Source organism: Ranitomeya imitator, chromosome 4 (assembly GCF_032444005.1).
Source record: "Ranitomeya imitator isolate aRanImi1 chromosome 4, aRanImi1.pri, whole genome shotgun sequence".
Taxonomy (NCBI): Eukaryota; Metazoa; Chordata; class Amphibia; order Anura; family Dendrobatidae; genus Ranitomeya; species Ranitomeya imitator.
In genome coordinates, this window is record NC_091285.1 from 166662396 (window position 1) to 166683106 (window position 20711).

Here is a 20711-nt window from a genome sequence, read left to right on the forward strand (position 1 = left end):
CTGGCTGGGCAATGGGCACGATGAAGTGGAAACACAGATATAGGCCCAAAGAAGAAAGTGGGCTAAATGCAGTTCAAAATTGGTAACACAGGAATAACCAGGGGGCATTGCAGTGGAGGACAACTGGAATGAGAGGCTGACACAGAGAGTAGGGCCAAATCAGTAAGTAGTCGAAATGCAGTTCAAAATTGGCAACCGTAGTAAACAGGCGGCACAGCTTTGTTCAGTGGAGGAGAACAGCAAGGAGTGGCAGACACCGATAGTAGGCCCCAAACCAACTAGTACGCCAAATGCAGTTGTTCCATTTAACCACAATTTAATGAGAGCCTGAAGATAGAAGCTCAGGAAAGGCAACCTGGGGAACACCTTGGAGTGTAACACACCATCTCTCTCCACCCCATACCCATTTTGTATGGCCTAATGCAGTGTACTTTTCTACAACTACTAAACGAGAGTCGGAAGACCGAAGCAATGGCAAGGAAACCTGGGGAACACCTTAGAGTGTAACACACCCTCTCTCTACACCCCATACCCAATTTGAAGGCCTAATGCAGTGTAGTTTCCAAGAACTACTAAACGAGAGCCGGAAGATCGAAGCTCAGGAAAGGCAACCTGGGGAACACCTTGGAGTGTAACACACCCTCTCGCTACACCCCATACCCAATTTGAAGGCCTAATGCAGCGTAGTTTCCAACAACTACTAAACGAGAGCCGGAAGATCGAAGCTCAGGAAAGGCAACCTGGGGAACACCTTGGAGTGTAACACACCCTCTCTCTACACCCCATACCCAATTTGAAGGCCTAATGCAGTGTAGTTTCCAAGAACTACTAAACGAGAGCCGGAAGATCGAAGCTCAGGAAAGGCAACCTGGGGAACACCTTGGAGTGTAACACACCCTCTCGCTACACCCCATACCCAATTTGAAGGCCTAATGCAGCGTAGTTTCCAACAACTACTAAACGAGAGCCGGAAGATCGAAGCTCAGGAAAGGCAACCTGGGGAACACCTTGGAGTGGAACACACCATCTCTCTACACCCCATACCCAATTTGAAGGCCTAATGCAGAGTAGTTTCCAAGAACTACTAAACGAGAGCCGGAAGATCGAAGCTCAGGAAAGGCAACCTGGGGAACACCTTGGAGTGTAACACAACGTCTCTCTACACGACGGAAGGGCTGATTCTTAGGAAGGAAGGCTGTTGGAAATAAGCATTGCGCGTCCGAGGGTGATTATATTCTTATTAGGTATATACTCACCCTCGGACGCGCCCTGCTTCTTTATTTGGAATGAATGTTTATTTGCAATGTGGTGTTGACTTTCTCTATTATTTTGGTAATTAATGATTTTATTATTTTCATTATTTTGCATCTTCTCGGCAATAATATAAAGAAGACGCGACAGGACAACACTCGGTGGATGCCATATGTGTGTTTTCAATTTAAAAAAACTTTCAGTTAACTACTTGCAGGAGAAAGTAATTGTAGCTGGTGGCCATTTTTAGTACTGTACCAGATTAGAGTTGTGTGTTTGTTTTTAATGTTAAAATGTCTGCATTTGATATCTCACCAGTATTTTCTTTTTTATAAGCAAAATACTTATTTTTATATTTTCTGATGTTGGTTCCAGGGGTACACGGCCAGCAGTGCCCTGGTCAGTGTAGTAGTAGTTGAAAGAATGGACCGCAGACAGGCATCGAAGGCCTAAAATAATAACACATGGCTGTAGGCAATTTTAAATTGGTTCCAGGGGTACACGGACAGCAGTGGTGTGGTCAGTGGAGGCCTAGTGGAAGGAGTGACCGCAGACAGGCATCGAAGGCCTAAAATAATAACACATGGCTGTAGGCAATTTTAAATTGGTTCCAGGGGTACACGGACAGCAGTGGTGTGGTCAGTGGAGGCCTAGTGGAAGGAGTGACCGCAGACAGGCATCGAAGGCCTAAAATAATAACACATGGCTGTAGGCAATTTTAAATTGGTTCCAGGGGTACACGGGCAGCAGTGACCTGGTCAGTGTAGTAGTAGTTGAAAGAATGGACCGCAGACAGGCATCGAAGGCCTAAAATAAAAAAATTGGGCTGGCTGTAGGCAATTTTAAATTGGTTCCAGGGGTACACGGGCAGCAGTGACCTGGTCAGTGTAGTAGTAGTTGAAAGAATGGACCGCAGACAGGCATCGAAGGCCTAAAATAAAAAAATTGGGCTGGCTGTAGGCAATTTTAAATTGGTTCCAGGGGTACACGGGCAGCAGTGGTGTGGTCAGTGGAGGCCTAGTGGAAGGAGTGACCGCAGACAGGCATCGAAGGCCTAACATAACAAACTTGGGCTGGCTGTAGGCACTTTTAAATTGGTTCCAGGGGTACACGGGCAGCAGTGGTCTGGTCAGTGGAAGTCTAGTGGAAGGAGTGACCGCAGACAGGCATCGAAGGCCTAAAATAATAACACATGGCTGTAGGCAATTTTAAATTGGTTCCAGGGGTACACGGACAGCAGTGGTGTGGTCAGTGGAGGCCTAGTGGAAGGAGTGACCGCAGACAGGCATCGAAGGCCTAAAATAATAACACATGGCTGTAGGCAATTTTAAATTGGTTCCAGGGGTACACGGACAGCAGTGGTGTGGTCAGTGGAGGCCTAGTGGAAGGAGTGACCGCAGACAGGCATCGAAGGCCTAAAATAATAACACATGGCTGTAGGCAATTTTAAATTGGTTCCAGGGGTACACGGGCAGCAGTGACCTGGTCAGTGTAGTAGTAGTTGAAAGAATGGACCGCAGACAGGCATCGAAGGCCTAAAATAAAAAAATTGGGCTGGCTGTAGGCAATTTTAAATTGGTTCCAGGGGTACACGGGCAGCAGTGACCTGGTCAGTGTAGTAGTAGTTGAAAGAATGGACCGCAGACAGGCATCGAAGGCCTAAAATAAAAAAATTGGGCTGGCTGTAGGCAATTTTAAATTGGTTCCAGGGGTACACGGGCAGCAGTGGTGTGGTCAGTGGAGGCCTAGTGGAAGGAGTGACCGCAGACAGGCATCGAAGGCCTAACATAACAAACTTGGGCTGGCTGTAGGCACTTTTAAATTGGTTCCAGGGGTACACGGGCAGCAGTGGTCTGGTCAGTGGAAGTCTAGTGGAAGGAGTGACCGCAGACAGGCATCGAAGGCCTAAAATAATAACACATGGCTGTAGGCAATTTTAAATTGGTTCCAGGGGTACACGGACAGCAGTGGTGTGGTCAGTGGAGGCCTAGTGGAAGGAGTGACCGCAGACAGGCATCGAAGGCCTAAAATAATAACACATGGCTGTAGGCAATTTTAAATTGGTTCCAGGGGTACACGGACAGCAGTGGTGTGGTCAGTGGAGGCCTAGTGGAAGGAGTGACCGCAGACAGGCATCGAAGGCCTAAAATAATAACACATGGCTGTAGGCAATTTTAAATTGGTTCCAGGGGTACACGGGCAGCAGTGACCTGGTCAGTGTAGTAGTAGTTGAAAGAATGGACCGCAGACAGGCATCGAAGGCCTAAAATAAAAAAATTGGGCTGGCTGTAGGCAATTTTAAATTGGTTCCAGGGGTACACGGGCAGCAGTGACCTGGTCAGTGTAGTAGTAGTTGAAAGAATGGACCGCAGACAGGCATCGAAGGCCTAAAATAAAAAAATTGGGCTGGCTGTAGGCAATTTTAAATTGGTTCCAGGGGTACACGGGCAGCAGTGGTGTGGTCAGTGGAGGCCTAGTGGAAGGAGTGACCGCAGACAGGCATCGAAGGCCTAACATAACAAACTTGGGCTGGCTGTAGGCACTTTTAAATTGGTTCCAGGGGTACACGGGCAGCAGTGGTCTGGTCAGTGGAAGTCTAGTGGAAGGAGTGACCGCAGACAGGCATCGAAGGCCTAAAATAATAACACATGGCTGTAGGCAATTTTAAATTGGTTCCAGGGGTACACGGACAGCAGTGGTGTGGTCAGTGGAGGCCTAGTGGAAGGAGTGACCGCAGACAGGCATCGAAGGCCTAAAATAATAACACATGGCTGTAGGCAATTTTAAATTGGTTCCAGGGGTACACGGACAGCAGTGGTGTGGTCAGTGGAGGCCTAGTGGAAGGAGTGACCGCAGACAGGCATCGAAGGCCTAAAATAATAACACATGGCTGTAGGCAATTTTAAATTGGTTCCAGGGGTACACGGGCAGCAGTGACCTGGTCAGTGTAGTAGTAGTTGAAAGAATGGACCGCAGACAGGCATCGAAGGCCTAAAATAAAAAAATTGGGCTGGCTGTAGGCAATTTTAAATTGGTTCCAGGGGTACACGGGCAGCAGTGACCTGGTCAGTGTAGTAGTAGTTGAAAGAATGGACCGCAGACAGGCATCGAAGGCCTAAAATAAAAAAATTGGGCTGGCTGTAGGCAATTTTAAATTGGTTCCAGGGGTACACGGGCAGCAGTGGTGTGGTCAGTGGAGGCCTAGTGGAAGGAGTGACCGCAGACAGGCATCGAAGGCCTAACATAACAAACTTGGGCTGGCTGTAGGCACTTTTAAATTGGTTCCAGGGGTACACGGGCAGCAGTGGTCTGGTCAGTGGAAGTCTAGTGGAAGGAGTGACCGCAGACAGGCATCGAAGGCCTAAAATAATAACACATGGCTGTAGGCAATTTTAAATTGGTTCCAGGGGTACACGGACAGCAGTGGTGTGGTCAGTGGAGGCCTAGTGGAAGGAGTGACCGCAGACAGGCATCGAAGGCCTAAAATAATAACACATGGCTGTAGGCAATTTTAAATTGGTTCCAGGGGTACACGGGCAGCAGTGACCTGGTCAGTGTAGTAGTAGTTGAAAGAATGGACCGCAGACAGGCATCGAAGGCCTAAAATAAAAAAATTGGGCTGGCTGTAGGCAATTTTAAATTGGTTCCAGGGGTACACGGGCAGCAGTGACCTGGTCAGTGTAGTAGTAGTTGAAAGAATGGACCGCAGACAGGCATCGAAGGCCTAACATAACAAACTTGGGCTGGCTGTAGGCACTTTTAAATTGGTTCCAGGGGTACACGGGCAGCAGTGGTCTGGTCAGTGGAAGTCTAGTGGAAGGAGTGACCGCAGACAGGCATCGAAGGCCTAAAATAATAACACATGGCTGTAGGCAATTTTAAATTGGTTCCAGGGGTACACGGACAGCAGTGGTGTGGTCAGTGGAGGCCTAGTGGAAGGAGTGACCGCAGACAGGCATCGAAGGCCTAAAATAATAACACATGGCTGTAGGCAATTTTAAATTGGTTCCAGGGGTACACGGGCAGCAGTGACCTGGTCAGTGTAGTAGTAGTTGAAAGAATGGACCGCAGACAGGCATCGAAGGCCTAAAATAAAAAAATTGGGCTGGCTGTAGGCAATTTTAAATTGGTTCCAGGGGTACACGGGCAGCAGTGACCTGGTCAGTGTAGTAGTAGTTGAAAGAATGGACCGCAGACAGGCATCGAAGGCCTAAAATAAAAAAATTGGGCTGGCTGTAGGCAATTTTAAATTGGTTCCAGGGGTACACGGGCAGCAGTGGTGTGGTCAGTGGAGGCCTAGTGGAAGGAGTGACCGCAGACAGGCATCGAAGGCCTAAAATAATAACACATGGCTGTAGGCACTTTTAAATTGGTTCCAGGGGTACACGGGCAGCAGTGGTCTGGTCAGTGGAAGTCTAGTGGAAGGAGTGACCGCAGACAGGCTTCGAAGGCCTAACATAACAAAATTGGGCTGGCTGTAGGCACTTTAAATTGGTTCCAGGGGTACATGGGCAGCAGTGTATGGTCAGTGGAAGTCTAGTGGAAGGAGTGACGGCAGACAGTCTTCGAAGGCCTAACATAACAAAATTGGGCTGACTGTAGGCACTTTTAAATTGGTTCCAGGGTAACACGGCCAGCAGTGGCCTGGTCAGTGTAGTAGTTGTAGAAAGAAGGGACCGCAGACAGGCTTCGAAGGCCTAACATAACAAAAATGTCAAAACAATGGTATTGTCAGTGCCAGGCATTGAAGGATGTCAGCGGCTAGACTACACATTGGTGAAGCTGTGAGAGATAATTTTGCTAGTGGTACAGCACTGTTTGAGCTGGGGGGGGGAACTGTCTTGTGGCCGGCGGTACAGGCACAGGGCCCCTCATATTACAACGGTGTGTCTGACGTTGGGTGCGCACCACCACCGCCAGAGACACTTTATTGTACTATGAGGGACCCAGTGGCAGTGCCGTCGACCAAAAGCGGCCACACCCACCTCTTCAGACAAACAGCACTCTCAAGGGTCCAAGCGCAAAGTGGCGATAGCACGGCCCCGTGTGGGGAGTTTGGCCATTTCGTGAGGTGGAAACATGTCGTATGCTGGACAATCAGGTGAAGAAAATTACGAGATTGGAAAAGTCATTCAGAATAGTCCACAGGCAAGACCTTTTCATAGGAAAGCTAGGTGTCAGCCGGGCAGGGTGGGGCAAAAGATTTTGAAATCCAGTTGTGGTTCATTTTAATGAAGGTTAGATCATCTACATTTTGGGTAGCCAGACGAGTCCTTTTTTCTGTTAGTATTGAACCTGCAGCACTGAATACTCTTTCTGATAGGACACTAGCTGCCGGGCAAGCAAGCTCCTGCAATGCATATTCTGCCAATTCTGGCCAGGTGTCTAATTTGGATGCCCAGTAATCAAATGGGAATGACGGTTGAGGGAGAACGTCGATAAGGGATGAAAAATAGTTTGTAACCATACTGGACAAATGTTGTCTCCTGTCACTTTGAATTGATGCTGCAGTACCTGTCCTGTCTGCGGTCATAGAAAAATCACTCCACAACCTGGTCAGAAAACCCCTCTGTCCAACGCCACTTCTGATTTCTGCCCCTCTAACACCTCTGGTCTGCTGGCCCCTGGAGCTCGTGTGAGAACGATCACGGGCGCTGTGTGCAGGGAATGCCAGAAGCAAACGGTCAACAAGAGTTGATTGTTTTGTTGCTAATATTAGTTCCAAGTTCTCATGTGGCATAATATTTTGCAATTTGCCTTTATAGCGAGGATCAAGGAGGCAGGCCAACCAGTAATCGTCATCGTTCATCATTTTTGTAATGCGTGTGTCCCTTTTGAGGATACGCAAGGCATAATCCGCCATGTGGGCCAAAGTTCCCGTTGTCAAATCTGCGGTTGTGCTTGGTTGAGGGGCAGTTGCAGGCAAATCTACGTCACTTGTGTCCCTCAAAAAACCAGAACCCGGCCTTGCCACGCCACCAATTTCCCGTGCCCCCGGGAAAGCTTCCTCATTAAAAATATACTCATCCCCATCATCCTCCTCATCCTCCACCTCCTCTTCGCCCGGTACCTCGTCATGTACACTGCCCTGACCAGACAATCGCTGACTGTCATCAAGGCTTTCCTCTTCCTCTGGTGCAGACGCCTGATCCTTTATGTGCGTCAAACTTTGCATCAGCAGACGCATTAGGGGGATGCTCATGCTTATTATGGCGTTGTCTGCACTAACCAGCCGTGTGCATTCCTCAAAACACTGAAGGACTTGACACATGTCTTGAATCTTCGACCACTGCACACCTGACAACTCCATGTCTGCCATCCTACTGCCTGCCCGTGTATGTGTATCCTCCCACAAAAACATAACAGCCCGCCTCTGTTCGCACAGTCTCTGAAGCATGTGCAGTGTTGAGTTCCACCTTGTTGCAACGTCTATGATTAGGCGATGCTGGGGAAGGTTCAAAGAACGCTGATAGGTCTGCATACGGCTGGAGTGTACAGGCGAACGGCGGATATGTGCGCAAAGTCCACGCACTTTGAGGAGCAGGTCGGATAACCCCGGATAACTTTTCAGGAAGCACTGCACCACCAGGTTTAAGGTGTGAGCCAGGCAAGGAATGTGTTTCAGTTGGGAAAGGGAGATGGCAGCCATGAAATTCCTTCCGTTATCACTCACTACCTTGCCTGCCTCAAGATCTACAGTGCCCAGCCACGACTGCGTTTCTTGCTGCAAGAACTCGGACAGAACTTCCGCGGTGTGTCTATTGTCGCCCAAACACTTCATAGCCAATACAGCCTGCTGACGTATGCCAGTAGCTGCCCCATAATGGGAGACCTGGTGTGCAACAGTGGCAGGTGCGGATGGAGTGTTTGTGCGACTGCGGTCTGTGGACGAGCTCTTGCTTCTGCAGGAGGACGAGGAGGAGGAGGAGGAGGGGGTGCGAACGGCTACAGACAACTGTTTACTAGACCGTGGGCTAGGCAGAACTGTCCCAAACTTGCTGTCCCCTGTGGACCCTGAATCCACCACATTTACCCAGTGTGCCGTGATGGACACGTAACGTCCCTGGCCATGCCTACTGGTCCATGCATCTGTTGTCAGGTGCACCTTTGTGCTCACAGATTGCCTGAGTGCATGGACGATGCGCTCTTTAACATGCTGGTGGAGGGCTGGGATGGCTTTTCTGGAAAAAAAGTGTCGACTGGGTAGCTCGTAGCGTGGTACAGCGTAGTCCATCAGGTCTTTGAAAGCTTCGCTTTCAACTAACCGGTAGGGCATCATCTCTAACGAGATTAGTCTAGCTATGTGGGCGTTCAAACCCTGTGTACGCGGATGCGAGGCTAAGTATTTCCTTTTTCTAACCATAGTCTCATGTAGGGTGAGCTGGACTGGAGAGCTGGAGATCGTGGAACTAGCGGGGGTGCCGGTGGACATGGCAGACTGAGAGACGGTGGGAGATGGTATTGTTGCCGCCGGTGCCCTAGATGCAGTGTTTCCTACTACGAAACTGGTGATTCCCTGACCCTGACTGCTTTGGCCTGGCAAAGATACCTGCACAGATACAGCAGGTGGTGCGCTAAATGGTGGTCCTACACTGCCGGAAGGGATGTTGCGTTGATGACTAGCTTCATTGGCCGAGGGTGCAACAACCTTAAGGGACGTTTGGTAGTTAGTCCAAGCTTTCAAATGCATGGTGGTTAAATGTCTATGCATGCAACTAGTATTGAGACTTTTCAGATTCTGACCTCTGCTTAAGGAAGTAGAACATTTTTGACAGATGACTTTGCGCTGATCAATTGGATGTTGTTTAAAAAAATGCCAGACTGCACTCTTTCTAGCATCGGATACCTTTTCAGGCATTGCAGACTGAGCTTTAACCGGATGGCCACGCTGTCCTCCACCAGGTTTTGGCTTTGCCACGCGTTTTGGGCAAGATACGGGCCCGGCAGATGGAACCTGTGGCGATGTTGATGCCTGCTGCGGCCCCTCCTCCTCCTCTGCTTCAGAACTGCTGCCGCCTGCACCCTGTTCCCCCAATGGCTGCCAATCGGGGTCAAGAACTGGGTCATCTAATAACTCTTCTTGTACCTCCTGCGCAACTTCGTCTGTGTCACCGTGTCGTTCGGTGGTATAGCGTTCGTGATGGGGCAACATAGTCTCATCAGGGTCTGATTCTTGATCAGCACCCTGCGAGGGCAATGTTGTGGTCTGAGTCAAAGGACCAGCATAGTAGTCTGGCTGTGGCTGTGCGTCAGTGCACTCCATGTCAGATTCAATTTGTAATGGGCATGGACTGTTAACTGCTTCACTTTCTAAGCCAGGGACGGTATGTGTAAAGAGCTCCATGGAGTAACCCGTTGTGTCGCCTGCTGCATTCTTCTCTGTTGTTGTTTTTGCTGAAGAGGACAAGGAAGTGACTTGTCCCTGACCGTGAACATCCACTAACGACGCGCTGCTTTTACTTTTACCAGTTTCACGAGATGAGGCAAAAGAGCTAGAGGCTGAGTCAGCAAGATAAGCCAAAACTTGCTCTTGCTGCTCCGGCTTTAAAAGCGGTTTTCCTAATCCCAGAAAAGGGAGCGTTCGAGGCCTTGTGTAGCCGGACGACGAACCTGGCTCCACAGCTCCAGACTTAGGTGCAATATTTTTTCCCCCACGACCACCTGATGCTCCACCACTACCACTACCCTCATTACCAGCTGACAATGAACGCCCCCGGCCACGACCTCTTCCACTAGACTTCCTCATTGTTTTAAAAACGTAACCAAACTAACGTTATTTGTTGCAGTCACACAACTTACACGGTGAGCTATAACTTCTGTATGATTTAGCTACCCCTTTACAGGTTGGTGAGACCACAGCGAAAATCAGGCCCAATGTTACACACTCTTTTTTTGGTGGCTGCAAATTAGAGAGATGCCCCACACGCAGGACTGTCACTGAAGCACAAATGTTAATATTAATGTCACACTATTATTTTTTTTTTATTTTTATTTTTTTCAGGAACACTTTAGAAACCCCCCAAAAAAAAAAAAATAGATTTTTGCAGGGAGAATTTAGAAAACAAATGTAACAAACTATATGCTTTCTATGGGCCACTGAGTGAGAGATGACGCACACAGGAATCAGGAGTGGCACACAAGCCCAGAGGCCAATATTTTTCTACCAATGATTGATGGAGTTATTTTCTCTGGTAGATTTTGGAACCCAAATCAAGGAAAAAAAATGTAGGCTTTCTATGGACCACAATTGGAGAGAGAGAGAGAGAGAGATGGCACACCCAGGAGTCAAGACTGGCACACAAGCAGAAAGGCCAATATTAATCTCCCACTGTTTTTTTTGGTTGTTTTTTTTTTTTTTTTTTTCAGGGAGACTTTAGAAAAAAAAATAATAAAAAAAATATGATTTTATCAGGAAGAATTTAGAAACCAAATAAAATAAAATGATTTTTTCAGGGAGAATTTAGAAAACAAATAAAACCAAAAATAGGCGTTCTATGGCCCACTGACTGAGAGATGACGCACCCAGGAGTCAAGACTGGCACACAAGCAGAAAGGCCAATATTAATCTCCCACTGTTTTTTTTGGTTGTTTTTTTTTTTTTTTTTTTCAGGGAGACTTTAGAAAAAAAAATAATAAAAAAAATATGATTTTATCAGGAAGAATTTAGAAACCAAATAAAATAAAATGATTTTTTCAGGGAGAATTTAGAAAACAAATAAAACCAAAAATAGGCGTTCTATGGCCCACTGACTGAGAGATGACGCACCCAGGAGTCAAGACTGGCACACAAGCAGAAAGGCCAATATTAATCTCCCACTGTTTTTTTTGGTTGTTTTTTTTTTTTTTTTTTCAGGGAGACTTTAGAAAAAAAAATAATAAAAAAAATATGATTTTATCAGGAAGAATTTAGAAACCAAATAAAATAAAATGATTTTTTCAGGGAGAATTTATAAAACAAATAAAACCAAAAATAGGCGTTCTATGGCCCACTGACTGAGAGATGACGCACCCAGGAGTCAAGACTGGCACACAAGCAGAAAGGCCAATATTAATCTCCCACTGTTTTTTTTGGTTGTTTTTTTTTTTTTTTTTTTCAGGGAGACTTTAGAAAAAAAAATAATAAAAAAAATATGATTTTATCAGGAAGAATTTAGAAACCAAATAAAATAAAATGATTTTTTCAGGGAGAATTTAGAAAACAAATAAAACCAAAAATAGGCGTTCTATGGCCCACTGACTGAGAGATGACGCACCCAGGAGTCAAGACTGGCACACAAGCAGAAAGGCCAATATTAATCTCCCACTGTTTTTTTTGGTTGTTTTTTTTTTTTTTTTTTCAGGGAGACTTTAGAAAAAAAAATAATAAAAAAAATATGATTTTATCAGGAAGAATTTAGAAACCAAATAAAATAAAATGATTTTTTCAGGGAGAATTTAGAAAACAAATAAAACCAAAAATAGGCGTTCTATGGCCCACTGACTGAGAGATGACGCACCCAGGAGTCAAGACTGGCACACAAGCAGAAAGGCCAATATTAATCTCCCACTGTTTTTTTTTTTTTTTTTCAGGGAGACTTTAGAAAAAAAAATAATAAAAAAAATATGATTTTATCAGGAAGAATTTAGAAACCAAATAAAATAAAATAATTTTTTCAGGGAGAATTTAGAAAACAAATAAAACCAAAAATAGGCGTTCTATGGCCCACTGACTGAGAGATGACGCACACAGGAGTCAGGAGTGGCACACAAACCCAGAGGCCAATATTTTTCTACCAATGATTGATGTAGTTATTTTCTCTGGTAGATTTTAGAACCCAAATCAAGGAAAAAAAATATAGGCTTTCTATGGACCACAATTGGAGAGAGAGAGAGAGAGAGAGAGAGAGAGAGAGAGAGAGAGAGATGGCACACCCAGGAGTCAAGACTGGCACACAAGCAGAAAGGCCAATATTAATCTCCCACTGTTTTTTTGGTTGTTTTTTTTTTTTTTTTTTTTCAGGGAGACTTTAGAAATAAAAATAATAAAAAAAATATGATTTTATCAGGAAGAATTTAGAAACCAAATAAAATAAAATGATTTTTTCAGGGAGAATTTAGAAAACAAATAAAACCAAAAATATGCGTTCTATGGCCCACTGACTGAGAGAGAGAGAGAGATGGAACGCTTAGTACTGGCACACAAGCCCAAAGGGCAATATTAATCTCCCTTTTTTTTTCCAGGGAGAATTTCTGAAACCCAAAAAAAAAATAAAATAGGCTTTCTATGGCCCACTATTTGTGAGAGAGATGGGACGCTCAGGACTGGCACAGATGGCACGCTCAGGACTGGCACAGAAGCCCAGAGGCCAATATTAATCTCCCTTTTTTTCTGGGAGAATTTATAAAACCAAAAAAATATTTAAATAGGCTTTCTATGGCCCACTATTTGTGAGAGAGATGGCACGCTCAGGACTGGCACAGATGGCACGCTCACAACTGGCACAGAAGCCCAGAGGCCAATATTAATCTCCCTTTTTTTCTGGGAGAATTTATAAAACCAAAAAAATATTTAAATAGGCTTTCTATGGCCCACTATTTGTGAGAGAGATGGCACGCTCAGGACTGGCACAGATGGCACGCTCACAACTGGCACACAAGCCCAGAGGCCAATATTAATCTCCCTTTTTTCAGGGAAAATTTATAAAACCAAAAAAAAAATTAAATAGGCTTTCTATGGCCCACTATTTGTGAGAGAGATGGCACGCTCAGGACTGGCACAGATGGCACGCTCACAACTGGCACACAAGCCCAGAGGCCAATATTAATCTCCCTTTTTTCAGGGAAAATTTATAAAACCAAAAAAAAAATTAAATAGGCTTTCTATGGCCCACTATTTGTGAGAGAGATGGGACGCTCAGGACTGGCACAGATGGCACGCTCAGGACTGGCACAGAAGCCCAGAGGCCAATATTAATCTCCCTTTTTTTCAGGGAGAATTTATAAAACCCAAAAAAAAATAAAATAGGCTTTCTATGGCCCACTATTTGTGAGAGAGATGGCACACTCAGGACTGGCACACAAGCCCAAAGGCCAATATTAATCTCCCACTGTATTTTTATCAGGGAGAATTTATACACCCCACAAAAAAAAATACAGAAAAATGAAAAGGCTTTCTATGGCCCACTATGTGAGAGAGATGGCACACACAGGGATGGCACTCTAGCAGAAATGCCAAATTGCCAATCTTAATCTCCCACCAAAAAAAAAAAAAAAAAAAAAACAGGGAATGTCCTACAATTACTATCTCCCTGCCTGCAGTAATCTCAGCCAGGTATGGCAGGCAGCTACTATCTCCCTGCCTGCAGTAATCTCAGCCAGGTATGGCAGGCAGCAATAAGGAGTGGACTGATGCACAAATGAAATAAAAAGTGTGGACAAACAAAAAAGATAGCTGTGCAGAAAGGAAGGAACAAGAGGATTTGTGCTTTGAAAAAAGCAGTTGGTTTGCACAGCGGCGTACACACAGCAATGCAGCTATCAGGGAGCCTTCTAGGGCAGCCCAATGAGCTACAGCGCTGAGGGGAAAAAAAAAAAAAAAAAAAATTCCACTGTCCCTGCACACCGAGGGTGGTGTTGGACAGTGCAAATCGCTGCAGCACAAGCGGTTTTGTGGTTAATGGACCCTGCCTAACGCTATCCCTGCTTCTGACAAAGCGGCAGCAACCTCTCCCTAAGCTCAGATCAGCAGCAGTAAGATGGCGGTCGGCGGGAACGCCTCTTTATAGCCCCTGTGACGTCGCAGACAGCAAGCCAATCACTGCAATGCCCTTCTCTAAGATGGTGGGGACCAGGACCTATGTCATCACGCTGCCCACACTCTGCGTTTACCTTCATTGGCTGAGAAATGGCGCTTTTCGCGTCATTGAAACGCGACTTTGGCGCGAAAGTCGCGTACCGCATGGCCGACCCCGCACAGGGGTCGGATCGGGTTTCATGAAACCCCGACTTAGCCAAAAGTCGGCGACTTTTGAAAATGTTCGACCCGTTTCGCTCAACCCTATTGGCAACTGAAGAATTGGAACTGTGAGACTTAAAAAGTGATATAATAATTTCTGCAACTTCAGTAAAGGAAAGGTGAAATACTAAGAGTTTGCAGAGAACAGGATAGCACTAAAAGATAAACTATACAGTAGAGGTGACAGGGATAATCCGAGCATGAAATCCTGGAGAAGTAAAATGGATTTTATTAATAGAGAGACTTTAGATAAGAGCCTGTTTATCCCGAAATGAGATCAAGCAGCTATTTCACAGAGATTGGGTTTTCTTCAGACTACATAGAAAAACCACAGCTGTTAATATAATAAAAAAAAAAACTGAAAGAAGAAAGAAAGCAACAAAGGGATTTCGGATTATAAACCTGCTATAATTTATTGGAGCAGCAAGAGCAGAAGACAGGGATATTGTCCTTTAGTGCATTAAGGTTTTTATTGTTATTTTTATTATTTGTTTCTTAATTTCTTTTAAATTCTGCTCAATGAGCAAATAATGAAAATCAACTTCAGAATATAGGAGTTTAGTATAGCGTTAGTGATTTATTAATATCAATAAAACTTTACATCCTAAACCATTCCCCAACCAGTCCCACTCCAAGGGACAGAATCTGACTGTGCACTCTGCAAAAAAAAATGCTTTGTGTACTCAACAACCAATATCAGTGGTAGTACTGTACTAAAAACCACTGTGTGTACTAGGCACCCCTGGCTATGGGAGTACTGTACTATGAATCTTTGTGTGTACTTTGCACACTCCACCTGTGCGAGTACTGTCTGTTAAGCAGATATTTGTACTCTACACCCCCTGCCTCTGTGAGTGCTGTCCTTTAAGTTGCTGTTTGTATTCTGTAAACCCATCTGTGAGAGTACTGTGCAAAAAGCCGCTGTGTATGCTCTGCACCTCTCCGCCTGCTTGAGTACTGTTCCATTAAGCTGCTGTGTGTGTAAGGAGGAGAACCGGGCAGTGAGTGCCTGTCCTGTGCTGGGTCTGGAACTGTCGGGGCTATCTCCTCTGTTGTCGGGGGAAAGAGTAAGAGACCAGACAGACCTTTGCACTCGGAAGCTGGGGGTGTGGCTAAGCGGCAGCAGCAACAGCGCGCACGCAAGCAGTCAGTCTTGGCGGGAACAGGCAGCGTGCAGCACAGAGAGAGAAGTGCTCAGTCTCTGGAGCACCGGGATTGCACCGGCCCGTGTATGTATACTCCCGCCATCACCAGCGGGGATTTCAGAGAGAAAAGTGCAGTGTGCCCGGTGACTGGCAGAGAGCGAGGTGCCGTGCGCTTCTTGACCATGAGGTGCCGCATAGAGAAAACAAGGTACTGGACAGACGTTTGCAGGCCACCTTACCAGTATATACCTGCCTGATCACGTTGGACCTTGATAGTGCTGTGGCCTTGTTTGTTCTGGCCTCATATACTTATGGACTAGGGGCTCAGCGGAAGGTGCCAGAGACCGACCGCTACCGCGAGAAGATGGACCGCTGTTACTAGCAGAACCTTTTGTTTGGACAAGCACCATGTGAGCCATTGTTGGCGCTACTAACTCCCAGTAGTATCCGCAGTCTGAGGAACTTCTGACATGATAAGTAAACCTATACAAAGGGCAATCAGCATAAATGCTCCGCCATATTAAATATAATAGACAACCGAAAAGATAATGGACACCAGAGCTAAAATATAACAACTTTATTGAGAAAAAATTCTAAAATGTTACACATAAATACTAAAAACACAAGTAAAAAGATGCAATGGAGAAAAGAGAGGTAAACCTAGTACTACACACGGTTACAACTATCAAATGAGGAGCAAATCAGCAATAATATGTCAGAAAACCATACATATGAACATATATATCAACTCCCAAGGGTATAGCAACTACAAACTCAAGGCCCGAAACCAGATTATAGTATAAGATAGTGATGGTAAAAAGTGGGCAACTACACCAGGGAGAGAGCTTTGGACCTTTACAATATCCAAAAGACACAGCTTGTGACGGGCAGCACGGTGGCGCAGTGGGGTTCAAACCCCACCAAGGACAACGTCTGCAAAGAGTTTGTATCTCTCCGTGTTTGCGTGGGTTTCCTCCGGGTTCTCTGGTTTCCCCCCACATTCCAAAGACATACTCAGTGGCGTACCTAGGGGGGGGGGGGGCAGCCGGGGCATGTGCCCCGGGCGCAGCCAGCAGGGGGGCGCAGTCGGGCCGCCTAATTTGGCGGTCCTCAGTGTCTCCCCCGGCGGCTGCATTCTGCCGCCCCCCGCACTGGGAGTCAGCTGTTCTCTGTGCCGACTGTCAAGCTGACAGCCGGCACAGAGAAGCTGCAGAGTGCCGGCTCCCAGTGTGTGCAGAGGCGGAGGGGAGCCCCTGCAGAGTGGCTGCGGCGGGCAGGGAAAAATCCGTGCAGCTCCACTGCCCAGCCACATGATCTGTCTTCCTGCTTCCTCTCACACAGACGCGCCGCTGGATGACGTCATCATTCAGCGGCCGGCTGTGTCAGAGTCAGAGGAAGGCGATGGAGCTGCTGCGCAGAGCGCGAGGAGAGGTGAGAGGAGTGTGTGTGAATGTGTGTGAGTGTGTGTGAATGTGTGTATGTGTGTGAATGTGTGTGTGAATGTATGTATGTGTGTGTGTGAATGTGTGTGTGAATGTATGTGTGTGTGTGTGTGTGTATGTGAGTGTGTGCGTATGTGTGTGTCTCAGTATTGTGTGTGTGTGTGTATCGCGCTGCAGGGGAATGTGCAGAGAAGTGAATGGTGTGTGTGGGGGGGAGAGGGCAATGATGGGGCTGACGGGGGGCATATGCCCTTGGAGGGGGGGAAGGGGGCGCCAAAATGAATTCTTGCCCCAGGTGCCAGAAACGCTAGATACACCTCTGGACATACTGATAGGGAATTTAGATTGTGAGCCCCAACGGGGAAAGCGATGATAATGTGTGCAACCTGTAAAGCGCTGCGGATTATGTTAGCGCTATATAAAAATAAAGATTATTATTATTATGAACAAGAACAAGATGCTTTTCTTTCTCCATCCCTACTTACATTCTGATGTACCACAGCTTGGCAATAGAATTGATTCTTGCATCTCATCTAGGACAATGTCCAAGTACAACAGCTGGTAATCTTTTCCAATAAATCCACTGTAAGATGAAATTGAAATTCAGCTGTTTGCATTAAGTGTTATTGCAGCAGGGGAAGTGGACTAACTAGAGCATTAACTCAAGCTGATGGTGTCGCTGTCAGTAGCTACATCACATTGCTCTGACTGAGAGATGTGACATATATTACATTACACCCTCTGCTTCCTCCTCACTGATACCCTTGCTGCAGGCAAAGGAGACTAATCATGGTACTACTACTGCCTGATGGCTCCTGCCAACAGAACCGGTGGTGCTGCACCTCCCACATTTTTAACCATGGCTATGGACATTTTTTCATTTAATATACATTTTGGAAACAAGCAGAATATTTAAATTGTTTATAAAGATTTCTTACCAGTAAGCCAACACTGAAAAATATAGAATTCATCAAACATTCTAAGCAGGAATAACCTGATAGCATAAAATAAGTAGTGCAACACTAGCCTGCCTGTAATATTGAAAAGGTATGTCTGTGCCCCCTATTTGACAATTTAAACTGAGGTTCCAAAACAGATCTGGACAGTTAAAGGTCTTGATTCGCTGTAATAATACGCAGATTTTTGGTTAAAGCTGATTAATTCCCCGTCTCAAAAAAAGACCACACAGCAAGAAATTAAATATAAAACAAGCATAAAAAAGTAAAGCATATGGAAAATATTTTAGTCTATTTTTTTAAATACTATTTTTACCCCCCCTCTCTCCTGACAAAACCATAACCAACAGGATATGTTGGTTGGTTGGCAGGTTCATACATGGAAAGACAACAAGAGAGAAAAATGATTGTGGAGCGTACGTTTGTTAAATTGTACTAACAAAACAATTCTGAATTTTTTTTTACTTTTTTGTATTTTATATACTGTTTTTGTTTAAATTCTCCCCTCATAAGATGAATACCATATCCCTAAACAACTATGTTTCTAGTTAGATATAGAAAGATAGGAAGTTGTGGTAGCAGCCAGCTGATAGTTAAATTGAATGAGAAAAACATTTGCAACACCTTATCTTTTTTTGTATGTATTCTTTTTTAATTACCCCCTACCCTCACCATTGATTAAAAATTCTATGGAACCCCAAAAATGGTAGATTGATAAATAGCTACATGTAGGTTGATGCAAAGGAACAAACACGTGGCAAGAAGATCTGAGTAGTCGTGGCCGAGTGGTTAAGGCGATGGACTAGAAATCCATTGGGGTTTCCCCGCGTAGGTTCAAATCCTGCCAACTACGAATATGTTCCTATAGTTTTAACTATGTTACTACTATTTGCTTGCCTGAGGAGGTGGTGATGGCGAACTCAGTCGAGGGGTTCAAGAGAGGCCTGGATGTCTTCCTGGAGCAGAACAATATTGTATCATACAATTATTAGGTTCTGTAGAAGGACGTACAGTTAGGGCCAGAAATATTTGGACAGTGACACAATTTTCGCGAGTTGGGCTCTGCATGCCACCACATTGGATTTGAAATGAAACCTCTACAACAGAATTCAAGTGCAGATTGTAACGTTTAATTTGAAGGGTTGAACAAAAATATCTGATAGAAAATGTAGGAATTGTACACATTTCTTTACAAACACTCCACATTTTAGGAGGTCAAAAGTAATTGGACAAATAAACATAACCCAAACAAAATATTTTTATTTTCAATATTTTGTTGCAAATCCTTTGGAGGCAATCACTGCCTTAAGTCTGGAACCCATGGACATCACCAAACGCTAAGTTTCCTCCTTCTTAATGCTTTGCCAGGCCTTTACAGCCGCAGCCTTCAGGTCTTGCTTGTTTGTGGGTCTTTCCGTCTTAAGTCTGGATTTGAGCAAGTGAAATGCATGCTCAATTGGGTTTAGATCTGGAGATTGACTTGGCCATTGCAGAATGTTCCACTTTTTGGCACTCATGAACTCCTGGGTAGCTTTGGCTGTATGCTTGAGGTCATTGTCCATCTGTACTATGAAGCAGCGTCCAATCAACTTTGCAGCATTTGGCTGAATCTGGGCTGAAAGTATATCCCGGTACACTTGAGAATTCATCCGGCTACTCTTGTCTGCTCTTATGTCATCAATAAACACAAGTGACCCAGTGCCATTGAAAGCCATGCATGCCCATGCCATCACGTTGCCTCCACCATGTTTTACAGAGGATGTGGTGTGCCTTGGATCATGTGCCGTTCCCTTTCTTCTCCAAACTTTTTTCTTCCCATCATTCTGGTACAGGTTGATCTTTGTCTCATCTGTCCATAGAATACTTTTCCAGAACTGAGCTGGCTTCTTGAGGTGTTTTTCTGCAAATTTAACTCTGGCCTGTCTATTTTTGGTATTGATGAATGGTTTGCATCTAGATGTGAACCCTTTGTATTTACTGTCATGGAGTCTTCTCTTTACTGTTGACTTAGAGACAGATACACCTACTTCACTGAGAGTGTTCTGGACTTCAGTTGATGTTGTGAACGGGTTCTTCTTCACCAAATTAAGTATGCGGCGATTGTTAGGGGTCGAGTTCCCGCTTCTGCACTGGGGGAATCTCGAGCCACTTCCGCTGCGGTCTCCCATTCTTGTCCAGCCGCAGTGGAGCCTGCTCAGCAAGGACGTCGGTCCCAGCGTCTTGCTCATTCTCACTCTGTTCAGAGAGTTAGTGCTGCTTCTCCAGTCTCTGCCATTAAAGTCAGTACTGGTCAGCAGCGAGCGGACTTCTCTGGGACTAAGTCCTTGTCTGCATGTACTGAGCATGCCCAGCGTAAGGTCTCCCGTTGGAGATCGAGGGTCATGTGCTCAGGCTCTGCAGCACATTCCATTGGTCCTCTTGGCAGGTCCTAGAAGGGCAAAAGTGCTGTGGCCACTTCCTGTGCTGCTCCTATATAAACTGCGCATGACCGCACGGCCATGCGCTAGTATTGTCTAACAATTGTTGATGTGTGTATGTTGTGAGTGCAAGTCGTCCTTTGAAATCCCTTCCCTATTGAATGTCTGTTCGCGGAAGGTGTATGGCTGCTACCTAGCGCCCGACTTAGCCTACAGCACTAGACACACATCTCAGCGTCCTGTAGCTGTGCCTGCCAGTACGGCGCCGTGCGCCTGCCTTGCGCTTTCCATACCCGAGTCTGGGTGGTTAGTGGCGTCCGTTAGTGCGGCATCGCTCGCACTCTTGTGCACTTATACTTCTTAAAGTTCTCTACACACCCAGTTGCGGTGTTACGCCAGCAAGGGTCTAATCGGGCTCCAATCCCTTCTGGGGTTAAGTCCGCTGACCACTTGCTCGCGCACTAGTGCGGTACTGCGGTCCTGTGGATTAACAGGATCGCTTTCTT

The 20711-nt window shown here is 45.7% G+C and overlaps 1 non-coding gene across 1 annotated transcript; it reads left to right on the forward strand.

The window, feature by feature from the left end:
• The first annotated feature begins 18559 nt into the window (after window positions 1-18559).
• Window positions 18560-18641, forward strand: TRNAS-AGA (transfer RNA serine (anticodon AGA)). Its single transcript has one exon. It is a non-coding gene; the product is annotated as a tRNA-Ser (tRNA).
• The last annotated feature ends 2070 nt before the right edge of the window (window positions 18642-20711 follow it).